This window comes from Gobio gobio (assembly GCF_949357685.1).
Source record: "Gobio gobio genome assembly, chromosome: 5".
In the NCBI taxonomy this organism is placed as follows: Eukaryota; Metazoa; Chordata; class Actinopteri; order Cypriniformes; family Gobionidae; genus Gobio; species Gobio gobio.
Genome location: NC_137101.1, coordinates 48,839,735 through 48,850,259, shown reverse-complemented (window position 1 = coordinate 48,850,259; position 10,525 = coordinate 48,839,735).

Sequence of the window (10,525 nt, the reverse complement as noted above, 5' to 3'; positions counted from 1 at the left end):
TGTGACGAGTAAACAACACGAGATCACACGTGCGTCAGACCGGAGTTCTCGCGTGAGACTGGAATTGTTATTAAAAATGATAAATTGCAGAAAGTTTGCCATCCAAATTTTCTGTGCACTGATTTGGAACAAAAAGGAGAAAAATAAAAAAATTATTATTTTGGAGGAAATGGTTGGGGAGACAGGGAGCAAGGATTGTGGTCTCCAAAGAGAGTTTAAGGTAAAAATATATATATATTTTGCAATGTGCTGCTGTTGCGACTGAACAAGCAAATGTGTGTGCTTTGTTTCTGTTTGATAGAATTGTAAATATATCTATTAAAATACTGATATTCTAGTCTATAACTGCTCCCTGAACCTCCCACTGCCCTGTATCTTGCTCTCTCATTGGCTGTCGGTCATCGCCGATGTATTTTTCAGTCAAAACATTTCACACAGATGGTGTTTGAATCGCAGACAGGTCCAGATATTTAGCATGCCAAATGACTCATCTGTGATTCTCTCTGATCGCGTTTTTGATTATTCACACTGTGTGATTGTCACTCACGTGCACGAGCACCGATTTGCCTATGATTTCTATGAAGGTATTTTTTGTGCAAAACAACTGAACATGTGTGAGAGTAGAATTTGTAGCTGAAGAGCATATCCACACATGTGTATCAATACATTTGAAGTCACAGAGAAAAATATTTTAGGAAATATTTTTGTAGATTTTTTTTTCTCACCTACAAACACAACACAACAGTTACACCTTCACACATTCTTCACTGCAGGTGCACAAATCCTAGATAAAATCTAGACGCACCCTAGCGGCAGAAAATGTATTTTGCCGCGAGTGTAGTCTAGCAACTCTCGGTAGACCTGAGAGTTGGAAAAACCAAACTCTGGTCAGGCCAATCACAGCGTGTGTAGAGTCGGTGGGCGGGCTTAACATAATGACGGCACGTCACGGCAGAGTTGCGGCGGCTCTGCGTGCTACTCGTAAAATAAAGCTGATGAACAGAACAGCGGTCTTTTGAATTGGTTTTGGCTTTGACTCTGGAAGACTTGGAGTTAAGCTTTTCTTTGAGAAAAGAACGGCACTGAAGTCATTCTTAAGAAAAGAAGATGTGTTCGGAGTTTTGCCGACCGGATACGGCGAAAGTCTATCAACTAACGTTAGATGAGCTTCGCCTTCTTCTTTGCTCTGGTTGGTTGTGGCGGTCATGACGCTATCCAATTGGGTGCAGAGGGAATGTGAAAGACAACCGTTTATCCCGCCCATCGGATTGAGCCCTGTCAATGGTGAGTTTCCAGACCTTCTTGATGTGGGTCTGGCTTGTCAGGCTACACAAATCCTATTCTACGAATCACACATGAAGAAACTCATACGCTCACATTTTTGCCACAGTTGCTGCAGTGAATATGGTGTAAAACGCATTCACACACCCGTATCAAAAATGTGAAGTCACAGACAAATTTTGCACACCCGCAAATTAATATGTGAATCCATGCAATGAGAGGCGCACACTTGTAGAATATTTGGTCACAAATGCATTACTTTTCTTGGATATTTTTCTAACACAATCACAAGTCCAATCACTACAACTGCTTGAATCTGCTGCTGCGAGTCTCAAACGCATATGTTTCGCCTTCAAATGACAAGTTCCGTGCGCTCTCACTTTTGCACCATATATTACGCGAAATGTGGAGCAAAAGTGATTTGTGCATATGTGAGGCAGCGGCAGGCCCTGTTCAAAGAGCGGAGAATCTCGGCCAATCAGAAGAGCTCTTTTAAACCGGTTGCACGCGACCGAGAAAGGGGGAAAAAAACCCCATGACCATCTTCCCGAGCTGGCGGTGTGAAGTACTAATAAAGGTATGTTTTTTTTTCTTATCTCCCCCCTGCAATCACTCTGTTATACATTTGTTTAAGTAGTTTCAATATGTGCGATAATCCCTAAGTTGATAATCATTGTTTCTTAGTTGGGTTAGCCTTTTTTGTTTCACGAAATGTAAGTTACACTAACGCTAACGTTAGCCTATCTGTACTGTTAATTTTGCTATTCAATCTTATAATTAAATATATTTTCATATTAAACGATGTATTCCTTATATGGTCTTCTGCTTTACCTTTTAGAAAAATGACAGAACAGGGTGGGTCTTTGCAGGTCAGTATCATATCATACTATATGTGTACATGTGTTTATAGGAATACCATAGTAAAGTAAAGGGATTTCATTTGCCCAGTTGGCCTAATTGGAAGCTGCAGAGAGTCGCAGAGCAGGTTAATTAACATTTTATAAAGCCTATGCAATTTAAAGCATGTTTTAAATCCAAAATTACTGCAAATATATATTAAAAATATAAAATCACTCTTTATGTAGTTTAAGAATTGGTTAATTCACTTCCATGTGCCCTGCAGTGTCCCAAATCAGCAACAGATGCTTAACCACTTAGAAACAGGCGCATCCTCACAAAACTAAGCTAGACTGAGCGCAATAATGTTTGGTCATATTTATCATTGTTTCTCTGAGCCATGACTATAACATATATAATTTGAGTATTTTTAATTCAGGTTTGATTTATGCTAAATGTATAAATTATTATAGTCCACTCATGTTTGTTTTGATAATTGTTTATTGGCATAAATGTATCATTTAGGCAGCCAACATTGTTGGCTGATGCTAAAAGGATTTTTTTTAGCCATTTTTGTAATATATTTTTGTTCTCTTTAGGAAATGCTACTCAGTCATTTACTGGACAGGCCCTACACCAGACTATCAAATTGCCTTGAGCGTGCCCCTCTGGACCTAGATTATATAGATTATTATTTATATGTTCACAGAAGCTTGTTGTATTCAGTGCAGTGTCAAGCCAGCTTAAGATCCCTCAAGCAGAGTATCATGCCCTTACAGAGTTACATCACCTAGTCTCTGAGCAAAATGACAAGGAAACGCGTATAAAAGTTTCCCTGGAGAGGGGAAATCGTGGCTGAGCTTCTTAGTGTGGGCCTATCTGTGAAGTACATGGCCAATTTTGTAGGGGTTTCTAGGTGGACGCTGCAGAGACGTATGAGTGATTGGGGATTATTTGTGAGGGGTCTGTACAGTGACTTAACTGATGATGAACTTGGTATCAGACATTCACTCCAGCAACCCACTAGAGTGCGGATCGGGCCGCATTTTTCTGTCCGAGCCCGGCCCGCGTCCGACAGAGTAGTAACCGAACCCGACCCGAGCCCGACAGGCATTAAGATATTTATGTCCGAGCCCGACCCGAGCCCGAATGTAGCGCACAGACTCTTCATAGTTGTGAAATTGCTGTTTTGTTTTGCACCGGCAGTGATAGGGTTAACAAAGGGAGTTCAAAGGGGCGGAAACAAATCCTGAAGACGGGTGCGCTTGAGTGCAAGCGGCAACCTCCCGCAGTTTCTCTTGAAGCCAATACGGAAGTGCCTTAAACTGCAATTCACAGACTGGCCGCTAGGGACAGGCTCCAGACGGGAGCAGAATCTCATTGAGCCCCATGTTAAAATGCCCAACTTCACAGCAGAATAAAGCATGTTTACAGCCTGGTACAAATTGTGGTTTTGGTCTATACGGCTAATTTTGCCCTTCATGACAACTGTGAGGGGGGTGAATTTTTTTATAACTCATTCGTTTACATTATATAAAGCCTTAAAGTTCTGCATAATTAAGGGCGTGGCCACTTCGAGTGACAGTCGGATAGCCATTTATCTGCTGTCTGTTAGTCATCACGTCACTTAAGCTCCGCCAACGTCCCGCCTTTTTGCCATTTTCTGTTATTCGGGAGTGATGGGCGATGGGCAACGGCCAGCTCGTCCATACTTTGCGCTTCAGAACAGCTCATCAGGATCCTATGGGTGACGTCACGGACACTACGTCCATATTTTTTTACAGTCTATGCTTGAGTGAGAGTGTGTTCATTTTCGTTCTGATTAAAAGTTCGGAAACCTCCCTTGTCTGTCATTCTTCAGACATGACACAATTTTTTTTCTCATACTAATGACGTCATGTACGTTTGTTCGTGTGGAAAGCCCGCTTTTATTAAGCAACTGTAGGAAAGCATTCTGAAATGATTACAGATGAGCGCATCAGCGCGCAGACGGGGAAACAAATACACACGTTAACACGGGCCAAATCAAATAGCCAATTGTGAAACCAAAATTAAATGAACAAAAGTCTACCAAAAATGGCCCAGCTAACAGAACAAAACATCAACATAACACAAATGCAGCTTATTGAAGTGAAAATCACTCTTACCATTTTTCTCGAAAACTGTATGGCTACTAAACTGCAACATGGGATTTATTTACATAATCCATCCATCAAAGTTTAGGCTAATCCAGGTTATTATGCAGAAAAAGGATTGCATCAACTGTGGATGGCTTCAAGGCTGTCCTCTGCTCGATGGTCCTGCCAGCCGCGCTGAAGTTGCGCTGCCAGCCACATGTAGCCTAATAATATGCAATATGCACGCACGTGTTGCGCGCTGGTTGCGCGTTGTCACAGCTACATAAACAAATTTCCGCGCACAGGAAGACGAATGGTGAAGTAATATTTTTAGTTTATTTTAATCACAAAAACATCAAGTTAAAAAGGCCCATTGGCTACCTACATAAGCTGTTTTAAATTTCAGATGTTCAATGCCTTATTGCGCTGACGTGACCGAGCCCGACCCGAACCCGAACATTATTTATAAATATCTTTCCGAACCCGGCCCGGCCCGTCGGTTACCGACGGGTCCCGTCGGGCTCGGGTCGGGTATCCATCCTCTACAACCCACATGCCGGGTATCGAATGATGTTGGGACTGCTGCAGGCTCGGGGACATCGAGTTCAGTGGCAGAGGATTCGTGCATCAGAGTTGACACTGCAGGGATTGTATCAAGAATGTTAGAGTTGCGGTGTGTGGTACGCAGGACATACTCTGTCCCAGGCCCTAGATCACTGATGCATATTGACACAAACTTATAAGGTTGGTTGTGTTTTTCAAACAAATCTATTGGGCTAGTTCAATATAAAAGTAAGGTTATGGATGTTTGTACACTTTTTTTTTCACTTTCTCTATTAAGGTACAATATGGTGATATTCGGAGGAATTGATGGATTCCCCAGGAAGGTACTGATAATTATTTGATGCAGGACTTTTTTTGCAGTATGTCTTAGCAGCATAACAATTACTTAACCCCTTAACTTGCACCCCCTTTTTCACATAGACATAAAACTAAAGTATTTAAACTTAAATGGTTGAAATTCAAGCATTCTTTGGAATATAGACGTATGGCTGTTCTTGTTTTTAAGAAGACATTTGGCAGATAATTGTAGAAGTGGAATAAATTATGAAAGTGAAAAATAAACAAAAAAATTAAGGAAATATACAATGTAAAAAAAATATATAATTATTTATATTTTATATAAGATATATATTTTACAAAACATATTTGACTCTAAAACTGCAAGAAAATCAAAGCCAAAAATCTGAACAAGTTTTAAGTAGATACCATGTATAGAATTTTCTATTGGTGTCCTTTCTGCTACTTCAAAATTACGAAAGGTTACTGTAAATAACAGTGCCATTATGTTTTTTTTTTAAGAATGAACCAAGTTTCTAATGACATATGCATGACAGACCATCCCGGCCTTGAACCTGTGTGCTTAAATATATATTCTTTGCAAAATGCAATGAATGTTTATAGAGCTGACCATGGGCCTGTTAGAATCAGAGGGAGGGAAAGGTAAGGCCAATTTAACACATTTGTTACATGTTGTGTAAATAGAATTTGGCTCTGTCAGATCTATATTACATTATCAATTTAGTGCATTGCACAGCCATACTGTATGATTTATATTAGAAATGAAGAAACATGCAATAATGAAGGATACTTATTGTTGTGAGACTTTTATTGCGTCTCAGCATCATACAAACACGACCCATGACTGTTGAACAATATAAATATACAAACAAAATAAATACTAAAACAATATATGCTTCTCTTCCCCTGCAGGCAGTGCAGACACTTTTCCTACAGGTGGTTTGTCAGCTGGTGCTGGGGTTTCCTTGGACAAAGTGTACGTGTCGTCATCCCTTCATGTGTAGTGCTGCGCATAAGAAGAGAGATTCCTGATGCTGCAGGGCAATATGTTGGATTCAGTCCGATTTGTGGCCGGACAGCATTCTCATTGAAGTGCATCGCTGCAATGTACAACCTAAAGGACAAGACAAACAAACACAAAAAAATGTCATATTGCTATTGTGAATAAGTCAACATTTTTATTTAACATTAAAATTATGAAAATATTAAAAATACTATTTTAAAACAGTACAGCTATACCATTCTGTAAACTGTTAACTCTAACTGAAATGCACTTCATTTCAGGCCTTTTATTTGCATTTTGGTTACCAAACCCAGTTTGCCTAGACCAAAAACATTAGTATGCCCCCTTTCACACATAACTGTTTGTGTTATGTTCTGATCTAAGTTCAAGTTGTGAGGGAGAAGGAATACCTGCATATCATTCCAATGAAGGGGAAGACAACATTTTTGGGTGCAAAGTGCAATATGACTTTGTGAAATGACTCCACAGTTGACGTCTGGTAATGTGGGCTCAGCTTCTCCACATCTGTAAGGACTCTCTTGTTTATCAGGACCTTGTGAAGCCTATTCAGTGCTGTTGAACCTTGGGGGGAAATCAGTGTTATGTTATTGATAAAATGCATGAATATTGTAGGATTTACATAAAATGCCACAATGCTTTTGACTTTTTTGGGGTTTTATTTGGCAAATAACACATTGAGGTTACACACCTGGATGAAACCACTTGCTACGATCCTTTGACACCCTTTGCTCATGTTGACACCTAAGGAACGCTGGGTCAGAATGTGTGTGAATGTCTTGAATGTGGTTCATGATAGAGGTCCATTGGGCTAACTTCTCTGGTCCTGAATCAGAGCTGGTGGCAGACCAGGTGATTGGTGATGCTCTTATGCCACTTCTTCATCAAACTACAGTCCTTTTCTCTGGAAATTTAAGTAACTCTCTTTGACAATCCTGCTGAATTAATTTTTACAAGCAAAACATATTACAGTTTTTTTTTATTATTATTATTATTATTATTAGACGCAATAAGCTTTTTTCCGAAATATGGACAGCTACTTCAACCATGAATATTTGAAATTAATATTTGAAAAGCATTACCTTTCGACATGTGCCATACGTCATAATAGTGGTTGATTTTACGATCCTTTAGAAACTTTTGTATCTGGCGGTGACGGTCAGTAACAATGCAGTCCAATTTTATTCTGCTTTCCTCAAGGAGGTCCAAGCTTCTTCTAAGGCACTCCTTCTCCATCTGGTAGCTTCCCCCTACCTCATTGCTCTGTGTAGAAACACACAAACATTAAGAATGTATATGTAAAATCTTCATAAATTACATATTTAGTATGAAAAATAGAAGTCTCTTCTGCTCTGTTGTAAAAATTGGTGACAATGTTATGTATGCTGTATTTTATCTCTGAAATTTGCATGGATTTGTTCCAAACTCATACTACAGACCAAGGAATCAACTGCCAACATGACATTTAAAAAAGTAGTAATAAAGCAATTTTTACATAGTTGTACAGAACAAGAGTGTTATCCATAGTCTGCTGTTGAAGTCCCTGCACCAGCTGTATGTCTATAATGTTGTTGGTCTGCAAGTTCTTCATGGTGTAGCTCCCATATTTTGAAGAATGTCCTGCAATTAAAAAAGTCACTAATCATTTTGAAATACTGAAGAGTTATTTATAACAAAGAAAAACAAATCTGAAAAATGTACAAGGCCTTGTGCGATGCATAGTTGTTTACATAGAAAGAGAAACTGGCTCAGGCAGTGCAGTTGCACATTTTGCTCCTCATTCCACTTGTGGATGATAGCAGGTTCAAGGTATGTCCTGGCATGTCTTCTAAAAGCATCATATAGATCCGTTTTCAGGTACATTGCCCTGAACACCTTAAAAAAAAAAAAAAAATAGTTCTCCTGTCTAGCTTTGTCTTATCTGGTGTGTACAGATGATACAATACCGTTTGCATCTTCAGAAAGGAAGCTCCACTGAAATAGATGGCAGCAGACAGCTGAAGGTTGCCCACAGGGGTCCTGCCAATGACAGGCTGACTCAGGGGTCTCCAACCTTTTTCATTTGAGAGCTACTTTTTAAAAATGAAAGTCATGCGAGCTACTCATGTTATATAATACTCAAAACTCTTAAATAATGCATCATAATTCTCATATTAACAACTATCCAAACTGTTTTACACCTGAAAGAGTGTAGTAGTAGTTCCAGTAGTCAGTACCAATAACATAAAAATGTTACGGTACTCTGTACCAATTTTGGTACCACAGCAAAAATATATATATATATATTTTTTAAAACACTACAGACTACAGAATGTTATATTTGTAACCAAGCAGATTGACTACCATAGTAGGGGAAAAAATACTATGGTGTTCAATGGTTGCTCGGTCTGCTTGGTTACAAACATTATTCTAAATATCTTCTTTTTTGTTCAGCAGAACAAAGAAACTCATACAGGTTTGGAACAACTTGAGGGTGAGTAAATGATGACAGAATTTTCATTTTTGGGTGAACTATCCCTTTAATGTTTATGTTGAAATGTCCCCCTAACTTTAAAAAAAATAATTCATATATCTTGATTTGAGATAAAAAATTCTTCAGTAAATACATTTTCCTGTCAGAAACCCTCCTCTCAGAACAGATTCTGTCAGAATATAGTTTATTATATTGAAATTTCCCCATAACTTTTTAAAAATCATTAATATAACTTGATTTGAGGTCAAAATCACTTCAGAAAATACATTTCAAGGGAACTATTTCTTTATGAGTTCTGTTGTGCGCATCTCAGTGGTGACGTCACCGGCGCGCTGCCGCTGCGCGCTCTCGCTTCTTCAGTCCGTTGGAGATCTGAGGAGAGAAAGGCGTGTGTTTGTTCACTCGTGTTCAAAAGCGTCTTAAAGGTTAAGAATCGATGATTAATTGATCTGTGTTTTGTTATAATGTGTAAATGAGAAGCTCGAGTATGTTCTCTTTCATTAGAGCCGAGTTTAAAGGCGTTTTATCAGCAGAAGTGTAGTTTTAACCGAGGGAATGAGTGTGAAGGTTTATGTGAGCGGTTCGCCTGTGAAGCTGAATTTCGCTCCTGTGCTTCAATGTTTGGCAATTTCATAATACACTGATTAATAACTGCATGTTTACAACTTGAGCAGGCATGCTTATGTTTTTTGATGTGTTTTTGTGATTTCTACGTCATGTGTGTTCAAAACTGAATTGGCTTTATATGATTTTGTTATTTAAATATTTTCAGAACTGATGTAATGTTTTTGAGTCATGAACAATGTGTTTAAACTAGTTTCAGTTGTTAAGTAACATTTTAAAGTGCTCATTCATTTTGTAATTAATTTTTACAACACGCAGTACAACCAAATAGTTGTGGGTGTAAATGCTGTAGCTGCGCCACCTGATATGGAAAGTGCTTATTCATACTTGAAATGTTCAGTTTTACGAGTATTTGAGAGAGATCTACAAACCTTTCCTCTGCTCAAGGATCAGTTGAGCTGCTCTGGATGATGCATTATCATATTTACTGTTATTATCTCACTATTCATAATCAAAGAGTCATGTCTGCAGTTGTGCCACCCTGACATTTGAGAGTTTTAAAACTTACTGATATTTGTAAAATGTGTTTATATGAGAGGTTTCAAGTATTCAATAGTATTCAATATTTCAATAGTCTTTAGTTTAAAAAAAATTGTATAATATTAAGACATAATTTCAAATAGTTATCACTTGCCATTTTGGGGGTTTGAGATACCAAAACATAAAACAATATGTTTTATTTTAATGTAATAAAGTTGGATATGATTTAAATAGGTTTGATAGAATAAAGTATGTCATTAATTTATCACATTATTATAAAAGGGATTAGGCTAATACAAATATGCACATGATGTCATTGAGCTGTATATCAAACACTGTAAATGTGTGATTGAGGAGGTAAACTATGAGTTAAGTATGAATAAGGGCCCTTTAACACCTACCTTGTTTGGTCCGGATTTTCGGACTTTTCAGTTTGGTCCGAATCAAAATTACAGGTGTGAAACCTTCCCTGGACCAAACAGACTAAATTTGGTCCGACAAAAAGAGGTAGTCTCGGTCCGGATCAAACTGAACAAAGGTTCGGTTCGTTTCTAGTGTGAAAGCATTTTCTGTATGGTTCATACTTTCAGACCATTTACAGGAAGCTCCTGTTTATTTTTTATATTATAATGTTATTTTTAAATTTCATCTCGGCTACGTTGATTATGAAAAGTGAAAATATGCGCAATATGTCAGAAGACAGAAGGTCAGAAATTATTTTGAACGAAATTTTGTATGATTTTGCTTAGAAAGCCTTTCTTTAATTTGATTTTCGTTTTGTATAAATTGTATCTTAATTTTAATCAACGTTTAATCAGATAATTGCCTGGA